We start from the raw sequence: 14,985 nt of genomic DNA on the forward strand, positions 1-14,985 counted from the left end.
TTCATTCTTAAGATGGGGACAGCAGAGCTATGCTGTGACAGCCAGAAGAGATGATCTGGGTGGGGGCAAGGGCTTTGCTAGCTCCACTGCACACGTGCAGGCCACCACAGCTGTCTGGACAGATGAAATTAGACAGTATGTTACCTCGATAAAGCATAGGAACAATCATCATACAGGACAGTTCACAGAGGGACAGAATCACTGTTATATGTGTGTTTCTTCCTTTATCTCTGGGCCCACGACAAACATTATGTACACAGGTAGGGTTCTTGACAGATGCAAAGCAGATTTATTACAAAACCAGTAAACCCAACCCTATAGAATCTCTTCTAAAACAAATTCTGTTAAATTGGACCAACTTTGGGAGAATGGAGTAAATTAAATGCTACTAAAATTGTATGTCGAGACAAGGCATCTGCAGCCCTCACTGAGCCCGACACTGTTCTAGGCCTTTTTCTGATAGGAACTTACAATAGCACTGGAAGGGTGTTAACATCCCCATTTTCAAGGTCAGACACTGAGCATAGAATTGGCAGACTTCTGTGCGGATGAACATGTTCTCTCCACCACTTGGCTACTGTTTATTTGTTAGAGGTTTTGGTTTTAGTCTGTTGTTTTCTCTTTCTAGGAGAAATTCTTGAGGAGATCTTCCTCACATAATAACAGCAGTGTTTTCCACCCTCAAGTCTCTAAAGTAACTGGTCAGCTCTGAATTTAGCAATTAAAATATAAGCAAACACCTCATTGTTTACTAATATGAATACAAACGACAGGGTTTGGTATTTTTCTTTTTCTGTTTTAAATTTTCTTCACCAACCAATGAATAAGTTGTAAGTATGTACTTGTCCCTATGTGCTCCCCTGGGTTGTGACTGTAAATTAGGGGTGCCAGAGTATGTCTGAATTGCAGTCCCCAAAGAGCCGACCAGGATCTTTGCTCTGTGCTTGACTCTTACGTGTTTAGAACATAGCCAGTCACATAGTAGCTACTTAATAAACACTTGTTCAGTGACAGCCCGTGAGCTTGTTATTTTAAGAATCATTTATTGGTCTCTGACCTGCTGTTAGAAGTGGGACTAGGACTGAGCAGACTGGCCAATGTTTTCACGAGAATACATTCTAATTTGAACGCAGCTCCTTGCCAACCTGCCTTTTACTTCCTCGAGGTCTTGCTCTGCCCTCCACCCCTGCTGCTGGCATCCCTGCAGTCACACAGCCATCCCTCCCCAGGCGCAGAGAACCACTACCAACCAGCACGCAGCGCCCTGGGGTGCCTAAGAGAGAGGTCAGAGAAAACACAGAAAAATGATGGATACAGATGAGCTCGCCGCTAGGGCTCCGCGCCCCGAGACGTGGAGCGTTTAACCCGGAGCCAGGCGTGTTTCTTATTGCGGCTGTTGAGTCACTGTCGAGATTGGCCCGAGGTGAGCCCTGCACATCCGCGTTGGGACTCCAGACACGCCTTCTTCTCACACAAACCCGCGGAGCCCAGGCGCCCGGGCGGGCGGGCGCACTCCGGGGGTGGTGCTGCTGCCGGCCCTGCCTCTCGCAGTCCTGACGGCGCTGGACGCATCCCGAGCCACAGGTTGGAAAAAGAAGGCGCTGTCCCCATGAGTGTCACCCTGTGAAGCAGCTCGTGCGTGGCTCGGGTGGCGGAGCCCCGGGTCCCAGGGCTTGGGAAGGGCAGGAAACGTCTCTGAAATCCGACACCAGCCCTCTCGGCGCGGAACTTCGCAGGCTGGTGAGTTGGGGCGGCTGGCGCGGCCGCGACCGTCCCCACCCACTTGGGGTGCGCGGCGCGGGGACGCAGAGCTGCGGACCTGGAGCGGGGGGCGGGCGCCGTCCTCCGGGGACCGTGGCGAGCGCCCTTGCACCCGGGCGGGCCTGTCCAACAGCTGCTCAGGACAGAAACCAAAACAACATCGCCAGGCACAGTAATGGAAGGCCAGTTCCCTTCCATGTATCTAAACAAAGTGAAGAAAAAGAAAAAAGAGAAAGAATAAGGAGAAGAACAACACTAATGTGTTTTGGGTGCCATCCTGGAGAAGTGACTGGACGAGGCTGGGAGGGTATCTCTCTCCTTGCACTTCCTCAGGTGAATCAGCCCCAAGAAATCAAGAGTCATTTCTGCTTTCCAGTTTCTTGCTGCTGCTTGCCCCTTCGGAGCCAAGGGCTGCGTCCCCTCCGGTGTGCCTGTGCTCCAGCAAGTGGTCCTGACAGCAGTGTCCAAGATTTTCCCAGCTAATGCATATTTATCTAATTAAGCGTTTGCAAACTGTTGAAGCAGATGACCTGTACATAGAGCCTGCCTTCCTAGGAAAATGATATTTGGCTGTAGCTGTGCTTGGTGAAACCTGTCACACCTGAAATATGCTTACTGGCTGCTTAGGTTAAGATCTAAAACTAAGGATATAGGATTCCAGTTATTTAAATGGTACATCATTAAGCTGGGTTAAAATGAAGTACATATTTTCTCAGGATTATTGATAACAGACTTACTTAATACATTAAAAGTATGTATTTTAATCAAAATTTTAAATTTCTATTTAAAAGAAAAATGTCCATACTTCTCAATTTTTAATTATATTTACACATATGCTCATAGTATATGATTTGTAAACACAATCTTGAAAAGTTAACAGAAAAGAGGTATTTCATCCTTATTAGAAACTCGGGCATATAAATTTACTGGATTTTTCAGGCTCTTTTAAAGGCCAAATAGGCCTTATAAAATAAGTGTCGGGGCTGGGGAGATAACTCAGTAGAATAAGAGCTTGCCTGGCAAGTGCAAGGGCCTGAGTTCAATCTCTGGTTCTGCCAAAAAAAAAAAAAAAGTGTCATACTTGTCATGTGCCACCCCATTGCCCAAATAGCTGCTCTTCACACTTTCCTAGCCTAATCCTCTACCTAAATGAGATCAGCCCCTCTTAAAGGCAAGAAGAAATTCTTACAGATGAACAGGACGGAATAATATAAACAGTTTAACATCAAACCTTTTTACTTTTTCTGCTTAAGAAATGACCATGGACCTACCATAGGATGTTACTATTATCACTTTCAAAGGAAAACAAAACATTTCCGATGAAACTGGATGAGCCTGTTCTCATAGTTGCCAAAAGGAATAAAGGGAATCTGTCAGATGTAAGCAAACTACAGCTCTCCTTTTTCATGGGTCATTTCTGGAACAGGCAGTTTTGACCCCCTAGGGAAGGCAGTCCTATAAAAATTATTTCCTCAGTTCCTTAGTTCGCCATGTTATACTAAAATTACCTACTGGTTTCAGAATTGTTCATTTAACTGTTCTGGAAATGTGGAAATCCTGCTAAGTCCCAGGGAGTTCTGAACAGAATTTTTTTTTTTTTCCATCTTCTTTCTTGGGAATCTTTGGTTAGGTTTTTGGTTTCTGATTAGTAGAGCATGAACTGTAGAACAACTATTCACATAAAACTTGTCTCACAATTAATCCTCCTTGAGTTGATTCATCATGACTGGTTAACCAATAGATCAGGTCTGAAGCAATTAATTGTAATGTTGAGATTCAGGAAGATAATTACAATAAAAGCAGACAGGACAAACCAGATGTCTCCTGTGAAGAGTATGTCACTTTCTAAAGATGGCTGCCAAAGGGGGAATGGTTTTATTTTTTAGTAAATAAAAATTTGTTATTACAGGGCATGTAGGGCCCTGAAAATTTATTCTGTGGAAATAGGAAGCAGCAACATAGTAATAAACGTATTATAAACCCTACATATGGAATTGAGAGTGCTACCCAATTTGTTTAAGACCCTTAACAATCATTAATGTTCTCCAACTATTAACTTTTTCTCATTAGCCTTCCTTAAATGAGGAACACTTATCTGGATTATCATTAAGGACAACATTTTAAAAAATGCCTACAGGAAATCCTCAATAAGTTCAGTCTTTTTAACTATACAAATGTTCAAGTATATTTAAAAAATAATACAGAAAAGTTGCCTGTTCATTTATTCAATGAATATTTATAGTGTCAAACATGATTCTGGACTCTTGTGTGGATAGTAGTAGAAAAAATAGACAAAATCCTTAGCTCTGTGGAGCTCACCTTTTACCTGGGAGACAAAAGGTAAACAAGATGAGCAAGTGAAATCTATGGCACATTAGAGAGCAGTGATAAGAAGAGATCATGAGGCAGTGGGTGGGACCTGTGTTAACTCTGAGTGGTAGGACTAGGAGTGTTACAATCATTGATGAGGTGCTAAGGCAAGCCTCCCTGAGATTACCTTTCAACATCTGTTGTCTATCAGAAAGAAGCAAGGGAGTGATCCTTGTGGATGGGAGGGAAAGAGAATTTGAGACTCAAGGAGCAGCAGGCAGAGGTTTGCCTGGCATCCTGCAGGAACAGCAATGCCTGTAGATCCACATCAGAGGGAGTCAGGGGGAAGGTAGCAAGATATAGGGAGGGACTGATAGGGTTAGGGCATAGAGAGTCTCGAAGTCCTATTCTGTTTTTAATTTTACTAGAATTTAGATATAATCTGTCAAGCTTTATTTTCAACAAATACTTATTGAGTCTACTGTGAACTTTAGTATTCTAAGCACTATATATAAAAGAGGTTCATAAAAGAAACAAGAAGGGGTCAGGGAGATGGCTCAGTGGAATAAGCGGTTACCTGGCAAGCGCAAGGGCCTGAGTTCAATCCCCGGTTCCACCAAAAAAAGAAAGAAAGAAAGAAACAAGATCTGTCCTATTATGAAGATTGCATCCTATCATAGGAAGATGAGTACAGAACTAAATAAATTGATTAACAATTCTGGAGCTTTTAGAGTTATTAAAGAAAATCTGTTAAAGGATAAAATAATGAAAGAGGCCTGTGAAGGACTATATATGATTTAGTGGTCAGGAAAAGCCACAGGACACTGTTTTAAATTTAATTTCTATTCTATTTTCCTAAAATATAATAATTATACTTATTTCGGAGTACAATGTGACATTTTCATACATATAGAATGTTGACTATCTGAGTTGTTGGGTTTCACTGTGTGTTGAAATACTTTTAAAATATTACATCAGTATTGAAAATGTAGCAACTTTTTCTCTTGTCATTATTTTCTACACAGTTAATCACAACCACCTATGTGGCATTTACATTGTATTGGTATTACAAGTGCCCTAGAGGTGATTTAGAGTGTACAGGAAGATGTGCGTAGGTTGTGTGGCAACATAGGGGACATGAGCATCTACAGATCTTGGTGTCCTTTGGTGTCTTGCAACCCATCTGGTGCTGAAAGTGACACAGCTATACTTTGGGTAACGTCCTAGTTATGATGTTTAGCATGCTTATCACCTCAGATGTTCATTATATGTTTGTGGCGAAAGCATTTGATATCTAATGAATGTTTTCTAAAAAATCTCATTGACTTGTATAAAAATAATGCAAGTATAGAATTACCAGAACAGAAAGACCAGAGAAGAAGTGGTTCCACTATACTAGAGATGACAGTGGCATACAATACATTTAGGACAGTGGTCGTGGGGAGAAGTAGATTCAATGAAAAAATCTGTGAAATGGAGTTGACAGTACTTACTAATAAATTGGATAAAAGTGGACATGATGGAAAGGAAGAGCCAGGATGATCACTGAGGTGCATACTGATGAAACTGGGCAGAAAGTGAAGCTGTTTACTAAGATGGATAAGGCTGAGACAGCAAAGTTTTGAAGAGGAAATGAAGACTCCATCTCTAGTCACTTCAGGTATTTTTAGGAATCCGTGGAAATATTCAATTGGGACTTTGCTTATGTGAATCTGGAGCACTTAGAAGAAGTAACAGCTGAAACTTTAAATCATAGAATCCAACTCTTCGGGATGCTATTTAGAGTTATAGACTTGACAGGATCACCTAGAATGCTACTGGAAAAAGGAATAGAAGTTGGAAGACCATGCTCTTGCTCATCGGAGTGCCTAGGAATCCTGTGTAGTACATAGGAAGAGTCAGTAAAAAGCCAATAAAAAGGGAAGGAAATTATCAGGAGACACTATCAGCATAAACTCAAGTGAGAAAGTTTTTAAAAAATAGTGGTGTCAGATGTTGCTAAGATGGAAAGCAAGATGAGGACAAGGATGTGGTAATTTCACGTGACCAAGCAGAATCCTTGACAACTCTGGTGAGAGACGGACTGTTCAAAATAAGCTGCTTAGAAAAACTAACCTAATTATTTTTTGAAATTGCATTTCACCTAATACCATAGGGAAACTGAAAAGAGAGAGACCACTACACAAACTTTTCCGACCACATGCAGGGTCTAATCTAGTGATGGAGAACCATTGTGAACTTCCAGTGCTAACAAACAGCTGGCTATGGCAGGCATGCCAAAGGTTGGCTTCCACTGGATCAAATCAGTTTTTAAAGCTGATTTGTAGGATAGAGGGACAAAGAAATTAGAAATATCAAAATGTGTGAGCTATCAGTATAGTTTGAGGAAGAGGAAAACCCAACAGAATGGGCTGGACAAAATGTTACAGAAGCCAAAGATTCTCTGAGCAGTTTTTCAGAACAAAGAAGTGAATAAGAAAGTCATCTCACATCATATGAGTGAAATTTTTCTATTTCTATTTAGCCTCCTTCTTCTTTCTTTGTTCCAAGTTGGATTAGAGAACACTGAAAGTAAATTAAAATCAATTATTATTGAGAAGTTGCGGATGCCTCTTTAAATTGGAAAGAAAAGAGTAAGATCGGAGTGGTTAAGAGGATTGGGGGTATGATGCTATGTCTCACATGGAATATCTGAGTGTCCCTTAAGGGAAGGATTAAGAAAGAATAAAACCAATGAAGAGAAAGCATGTTCAGAGTTTCTAACCTAGGAAGGCTCTTGCTACATTCAGAAACCCAAAAGAAGAGTATGGGTAGTAGGGAACAGGTGCCAAAAAGACACAAGTTAAGTTGGAAACTGCTTGGGAAATTATTGCCGGAATGGAATAAGACCAAGGAAGACTGAGAAAAGCCACCCAAGATGGTCAGTGGTGCTGCAGAGATATCTTCTGCTGGGAAATGAGCCACATTCTCTTCTAAATCTGTGCTCTTAAAAATTCAGGTATACAGTTTAGTAGTTATTCTAGATCAAGAATTAGTGATGACAGCTTGCTTATAAAAGATAAAAACAGAACAAAGTAAATCTGATCGTAACTACCTTATAAATCATTTATTTAGTAGCCCCCAATGTAAGAACATTTTTAGGTTAGTATAACTATATGAAAGGATACTAAAATTTACCCACATAATTCTGTGAGCACTTTTTTTATAGGTTGGATACAAGCTCATAAATTAATGGGAGTTAAGCCAAACAATTATTTTTAATCTATTATTAATCAAATATTGCCAGTGCTGTATAGTATTTAGCTACAGACATGACATCCAGTTTCTTAAGATCTTGACTTTTCCCTGTATTAAATGAAAAGTGTTATTGATTATTTTAACAGACCTACTGTCTAACTCTAGACTTGGGTCACCTATATTTTTGGCTTCATGTTTAATTCCTTCTTTCCTCTTTTCATAACATTTCACAACATCTATTGATTTTGCTAGAGGAATATATATATATATATATATTTGTGGATGCAAATAGTGTACACACAAGCATAAAAAAAGAAAGAAATATCAACTTTACAGACAAGAGGAAATTCATTTAAAAAGGTTTATGGAGAAAGTACTAAACTTTATTTTAGTATTCTATCTGTAGCATACGAATCTACTTTCATAGATTTGAAATTATAATTATAATTACCCTAGGGTCAACACAAACTGCTTTATTATTGGTTCTTTAACTTTCTCAGAAAAATATAACTAGTAGTGATTCTGACCTGTGGGATACAATGAAATAAGAATAATTAGAAAAAGCAGTATTGATTTTTATTTGTCCAATCTATACAACCACTGTGGAAATCAACGTGGTGATTCCTCAAAGAATTAGGATTGGAGGCTCCATTTGACCCATATATTCTCTCCTCGATATTTTTCCAAAAGAACTGAAATCCCATACCAGTGATGTATGTGTAACCATGGTTATAGCAGCACAATTTGTCATAGCTGAATCTTGGAAACAACCCAAATGCCCCTCAACTAAGGAATGGATAAAACGTTATGTGGAATTTTTATACAATAGATTATTAATGAGCTCTAAAAAAGGTTAAACTCAAGCTTTAATAGGTAAATAGATACAACTAGAGAGCATACTCATAAGTGAAATATGTCAGACTCACATGTGCAAACATCCGATTGTCTCCCAAATGTAAGAAACTGAAAGAGTAAATAAAATCTGAAAGGTACAATAGATATTGTGAAATGGAAAGAAACTGCTCAAAAGGAGGAAAAACTGGGATATGGAAAAGGAGAAAAGAAAGGGGGAAAATGTATGTATATACACACAAGATAGCTAAGAGAATTGTACAACTAATTTCTATTGGTTTATTGAAAGGAATAGTTAATGCTTAATTTTTGATCAGTTGTGTCCCCTAAATCTGGTGATCTGAAAAACTACATTGAAGAGTTACAAATGCAATGTGACAACCATTGTTGATTTTCTATCATCTTGTTTTGAATTCTATATTGTTTTTAATGCTTTTTATTTTTATTCTCTCTCTATATGTATATTTTTCCTCCAGTCTAATTTAGCCAAGGTAATCAGAAGCTGAGAATTTTATTAAAAGAATTACTCAAAACTTATGTTGACTACTCAGAAAATTTTTTTATATGAAAAAATATGTTGTTGATATTTCTTGTTAAAATATTGAAAAATAGAATAAAATTAGATTTTTTTTTTCAAATAGAAAAATTAGCCCTTATTTGATGCTAAATAGAAATGGAGACTTATTCAGTGTTAGGAGTTGCCACATATTGACCTAGGTATCTCCTTGAATTAATTCAACCTTTTGATTTTCTGCAGTTTCTTACTAAATGCTGCAAAAGGCAGGAGCAATGCAACCAGTCTACTAATTTTTTTTAACTCAAGTAAACTAAAGGGAGATCCATTATTCATTATATAGAAAATATTGTTCTCAATTCCTCTGCCTGTCCTTCCCCTCTCATTAACTGATCTTAGTCATCCTAAGCCTAGCATATGTCACTGTGTTTCTCATGTACTGCCTGCCAAAATTCGGGGTCCATATTTCTACTAGAAATAATGTAGAAAACAACACTGGAAAACATCTTAGGACAAAATAATCATTACAATAAATATTCTCATATTTATAGCTGAGAGGAACACATAATGAAACAAGATTAAATAAAGAGGGTGTTAAATGAAAAGAACCTACTGTTTAATCTTAAGTTGAAAGCAGGATGCCACATAGCAGTAGTAATGAAGTGAAAGAGCAGCTTTGAGTTTGGTTTTCTCTGGGACTTTACTAAGCCATAATCAGGTGCTGCTTAGTTTGAAATTGACCACCACAATCTCCTCAGATATCTATTTTACTTTAATTATTTGTTTGATGCTAACAAAACCAAGACAACAAAAGTAGAACATGAACCTGGTTAGTAAAGTGTTGGATACCATTAATTTTGGCGCCTTCTCTTGCTCTGGGAATTTACAGGCTGGATGAAAGCTCATTCTATCTGGGATTATAGAATATATAATTAGATGAAGGAGAGGAAAAAAATGAAAAATGGAGGATAAGGAATCTAGTCCAGTATGGTTTATCCTCCATTAGGTATGCTGCAAAACCGCCTCATGTGTAGTTTCCCTTGTAGACTCAGAGATGGCCTGGGGTGCACTTGTTGCCTGTGCAAAGTCAGAAGAAGACATAGAGTTCAAGGCTATGGTTTTCTCCATAAAGTGCTATGTGGTAACAACTGGGTTACTATGAAGAAGCATCTCCCTTGTATTATAATGTTCTTCTCCTAGTTCCCAATGCATTTTCTAAGCAAATGTGTCTCGTGGTTCCGACACTTTACAGTATTTACCTTTTCAAAGTCCATTTTGACTTTCACAGTAGTCTTACGCATGAGGCTAAGGAACCAGAAGTCAATTCCTGATTCTCTATTTCCAAGAAGGTGTGGGATCAGAGCAACTTTTGTGAAACAAAGCCTGGAGGGGAAGCCCAAGCCATCTAGAGCAGTGGAATCACATGTGAGAGCGAAATCATGGCACCTTGAGAACAGAGAACTGTTTGCAAATAGAAAAGAGATAATGCAGATTCATACATGATAACAATGCTTGAAACAAAGATTTTTTTTATACTCAAGTGTGTTCTAAACAGTAGAAAATTTTATCTGCCAATGTATAAAAATGAAATATAGAAGTAATGCCATGCTGTTATGTTGAGCTGTAGGGGACTCAGGTCAACAATTTCTGACACTGCCAGTCAAGTGGAAGACTCAATACTATTATGGACTACTGGACTCTTTTAGAATATTTGTGCTGAGTTAACACACCTATAATATTCAAATGACAGAACTTAACAAAAAGGGGGATATATAAATGAATGTCAGTTTTGTATCTGTGTATTCAAAATGGTTAGGATAGATATGTAGTTACATTCTCTTAATGAATAGAGGGATTTGTTGTGATAGTGTTTATAAATAGGATATCATGTCTGCATCTTGTACAGCGAATAATCACTAGGAAAAGAGTATGTAATGTGTTAATTATTGAAACTGTCCTACCATTTTGATTTGCCTCAATATAATTATGGGGGGAAAAAGATCACTACAAGACCTGGCCCCAAAAAAGTAAAGTTTGTTTAAAAAAAAAGAAAAAAGAAAATTTTATCTGCCTTACTTTTCAGTATTAATATTCTTCAGAGTGTATAGAAATTAAAATTGAATGTTATAAAAAGCTTACAACTGCTTCTAAATTTTTCCACATAGTAAATATATATTGTACATGGTCTCTAGATTCAAAAGGCAAAAATAAGGAACCTAAGAATTGCTGACATTTGATGGGGAAGACAAATTCTGGGGATTATAGGATAGTATGAACTTTAAGAAAAGTGTCAAGTTAGTTAAAATTTAAAAAGTCAGTAAAAGACCTGCTCACATTAGGGGCTGGAGAGATGGCTCAGTAGAATCATCTCCAATACAATTTTTTGTCTGTCTGCAATGTTTACTTAAAAATTCACAAAGTGTCTACTGCATGTCAGCACTGTATTTGGTATTTCGGTTGTAATGATGGATAGGATGTAGTTCGTGCTCTCAAAGAACTTAGAATCTGGTAAAGTAGAGAGACACAAGCAAGCAACTTTAGCATAACCTGGTCAGGCTTCATTTTCCATTTTAAAGTGTAGTTTGTGAAAACAAAGAAGGTTAAGACTGTAGGGACTAAGAAGTGAAAAATATCTGCAATCAGCTAAACTTTAAAGTTGGAGAAGAAAAGTCAGATTAAAGAAATAATTACGGAAGTGTATCTTGACAAGATACTTGGGGAAAGGGGACATTTTTTGAAGCTTAATTTGCTGGCTTTATTTAGTAAGAAAAATTCTGGATGAGTAGTGGTCTAAGAAATGAAACTGTGTGTAGCGGAGGTGAGGCCATTTGAGGGAAGAAGGTATACAGCCCTTGAGGAGCTTCTGGTCATTTAGTTGGATAAGATCAGAAAAATGACTTTTGAAATTCAGTCCTCTCAGGAGAGATCGTGCTGGTAATTGAAAGTGGAATACAGATGAACACTGAAACTCACTTTACCAAATTCCATCTCTCCCTGGAAAAGAGAAAAAGTAGCCATAACATAGGATTAATAATATTTTAAAATTTTATTTTCTGTAAGCACTACTCTGATTTGACTAATAATGACATTAAAGTTCTGGAGGAACCTAGGGAGATGCAATGTATCTAATTATAGGTCTTTATTATCATGATTGTTGTTCTTACATTGGAAGAGCATATTATATATACCTTATAGCTCTGAGTTCACACGACACAATTTATCCTGTTCTGTGGGGCAATGACTGCAAGTAATGTTTCTTTTCCTTATAATTGTGTTTGCCTGTATTTTCTCCCATCTCACATGATGAAATTGACAAATCATATTTCAGTTAGCTAAAATATGTTCTTGTACCACTGAATGGAAACCTTGTAGTTTCCATTTGAATTTATTGAATTTTTAAAATGAATTTATTGAATTTATTGGTTTGGACTCATTAATATCTCTAATAACTGATACTATCCATTATTAATTTAAGAACAAATTAACTTTTTATTTTTCTCAGTAGGTTTAAAAATTTATTTATTTATTTATTTATTTATTTATTTATTTATTTATTTGGTGTAGGGTCTCACCACACAGCTCTGACTGGTAATAATCCTCCTGTCTCAGCCTCCCCAGCATTGGGATTATAGGTGTGCTACCATGCCCTGTTTCAGTGGCCAGTCCAGTGTGCCTGGATTTCTGGGGCCAGCTAGGCATGTAGTACAGGGGATCAAATTCAGGATCTTGTGCTTGCTGGACAGCAGCTTAGAGTACCAAGCGATCTTCCCAGCCCATCTTCAGTAGTTTTTAGTTCTGCTATGACAGCATTTATGACACATTTAACCTTGAGGCCTATTTACAAAATCATAGCAATCTGTATCTTTATACTTTAAAAGAATTAAATAAGAATGTTCTAGTAAGAATCATTTTATAGGCTTCAATAATATATAAAATATTGTAAAGTAATTGACTTGAAAAACATGTCAAATGTTGATCAAATTAGAGAAGTTATTCTTTTCATCTTATTTTCTCTTTACCCTATCTGCGCCTCCATGTTAATATTCTATCCAGTTCATTATTTTGTAAAAATTTAGGGGCTGGCATGATAGCTTAGCAGATGATAGTACCTGCTTAGGCAAGCTTGGTCAAGCACAGAGTTCTCAGTTCAACCCCAGTGACCACAGCATGTGACTAGCCCCATCCCTAGGGCGGGCTGAGCTGGCCATAGAATCGGGTGTGGTGAGCCACACCTGTAAATCCTAGTGTTGGGGAGGCTGAAAGCAGAAGGGTCACCACAAGTAGGAGCTGTGTAGTGAGACCCTGCAACAACCAAATACATTTAAAAAATTTTAGGAAACATTCTTTTACATTTAGATTATTTTTTCAATAGGCAGGCCACTGCTTCTTGTTTTCCATTACAATTACTTCTAATTATTAATTAATACGAGAATATAGTTCATGTATACTTGTCCAATTTATATGCTTTCTGTGTTCCTTCTAGATTTCAGGTGTGCAAAGATTTTTTGTTTGGGATGTATCACTTGATGCATCTAGTTCAGAACAACAGTATTTTTTATAAAAGCTCCTTATAATTTGCCAAAATCTCAGTTATTTTTATGCTCTAATCATTATACACAGAAAAGCTAAATCCTAAAAAAAAAAAAAAAACAACCAGTTAAGTGACTCATGTTAGATGCATATTTATATCTACAAATACCCTAGTCAAGATTTTTGTTTAGAACCATGTTGATTTTCATCCTTGCTTTTTTCCTGGAGCACTGAGTTAATTACATTATTTATAATCATTATCCAGCTGCAAATCTTCTAAATTATAACCATCCCATATGTAAATTCGTCAATATCTGAAATTCTCTTAGGAGAGATCTCTGTTTCGTGGGGTTTTTTCCTTGTTTAAATTTTGAGTATAGATAAATTCACACAGGCACAAATTTCTTTATAAAGTATCTGGGCTTGTGTGAGGATGTCATATTAAATATGAAGATGTGGGCACATGTGTCATTACCAGGGCTGGGGGATGTCCTCCCACAGCATTTGTGAATCACTTTAAATGATAAAGGTTTGACGTGGTTGTTAAGGGGAACATGAACCCTTGACTACAGACTGACAATAAGCACTATCATTTTCAGCTTTGAAATATTGTCACCCCAAAGCATCCTTTCATTACATGTACCATTTTTCAAGTGAAAGCTATGATGTAGAGACATCAAAATCGGGTAATCTTCTTTCTTTTCTTTTCATGTATTTGGCATAGGGTCTCACTACACAGCTAGGACTTGTAGCGATCCTGTTTTCAGCCTCCCCAGTGCTGGAATTACAGACATGAGCCACCACACCTGGTCTTGGAGGCCAGCTCAGTGCGCTGCCCGGGGTGGAGCCAGTGAGGCTTGTGGTGCCGCACATCGAACTCTGGTCCCTGTGCTTGGCTAAACAGGCGCTTAGTTCTCTGAGCTATCTTGCCAGCCCTGTTTTTGTTTTTTTAGAGAAAAATCATTATAAACAATGATGCAAGATTTCAAAACAAGATAATAAGAGATTAACAATGGTTAATACATTGCATATTGTTATCTTCAAAGTAATTATTCAGATTACAAAACATAGGTATGAAAATTTGATGAAACAATATGAACACAAACCTATATTTTCAGTGAACTAATAGAAATTAGTAGTATACTTGGATTTTTTTTGTTCTTTCACTTTATACTAAGGAGACAAAACCATGTTTACACATGTTAGTCTTATTTATTTCACTTATGGGTATGGTCTAAAGTTCCTGCATTTACCTATAAAATTCCCTGGTTTATCCTTTTTTATAGCTGTGTAGTTGTATTTAAAAACCCACATATTTCTATGCATTCATTAGTTCACGGGCATTTGGCTTGTTTCCAATATTTATATATTATAAATTATGCTGCTATAAACATAGGTGCACATATATCACTGTGGTATGATGTTTTCAATCCTTTTGGAAAAATATCAAGGAGGGGAATATCTGGGTAGAATAGGACCTCTAATCCTAGCTTGATAAGGAATCTACACACTGATTTCCACAGTGGTTGTACCAGTCTATATTGCCACCAACAGTAGAGAAGAGTTCCTTTTCCCCCACAACCCCATCAGCATTTGTTATTGGTTGGTTTTTTGATGGTAGCCATTCTTTCTGGGATGAGGTGGAGTTTCAGTGGTGTTTTAATTTTGCATTTCTCATATGACCAATGATGTTGAACATTTTTTATTTATTCATTTGCCATTTGTATTTCTTGACCTGAGAAGTGTGTATTCATTTCAGATGCCCATTTTTGGATTGAGAT

The 14,985-nt window shown here is 37.5% G+C and overlaps 1 protein-coding gene across 3 annotated transcripts in view; it reads left to right on the plus strand.

Moving 5' to 3' along the window:
* Rab27b (RAB27B, member RAS oncogene family) overlaps window positions 1–14,985 on the plus strand; it is a 158,644-nt gene that overhangs the window by 97,759 nt on the left and 45,900 nt on the right. Inside the window, exon 1 of one of the 3 annotated variants that reach the window (XM_023715048.1) lies at window positions 1,359–1,740. The exons of 1 other annotated variant lie outside the window; for it this stretch is intronic. The gene's annotated coding sequence lies outside the window, so the exon portion shown is untranslated. Of the gene's footprint in view, window positions 1–1,358; window positions 1,741–14,985 lie in introns of those variants that run through there. One more of the 3 variants, XM_004623667.2, reaches the window with a different exon arrangement.

This window comes from Octodon degus, unplaced genomic scaffold (assembly GCF_000260255.1).
Source record: "Octodon degus isolate 3935 unplaced genomic scaffold, OctDeg1.0 scaffold00003, whole genome shotgun sequence".
Classification (NCBI taxonomy): Eukaryota; Metazoa; Chordata; class Mammalia; order Rodentia; family Octodontidae; genus Octodon; species Octodon degus.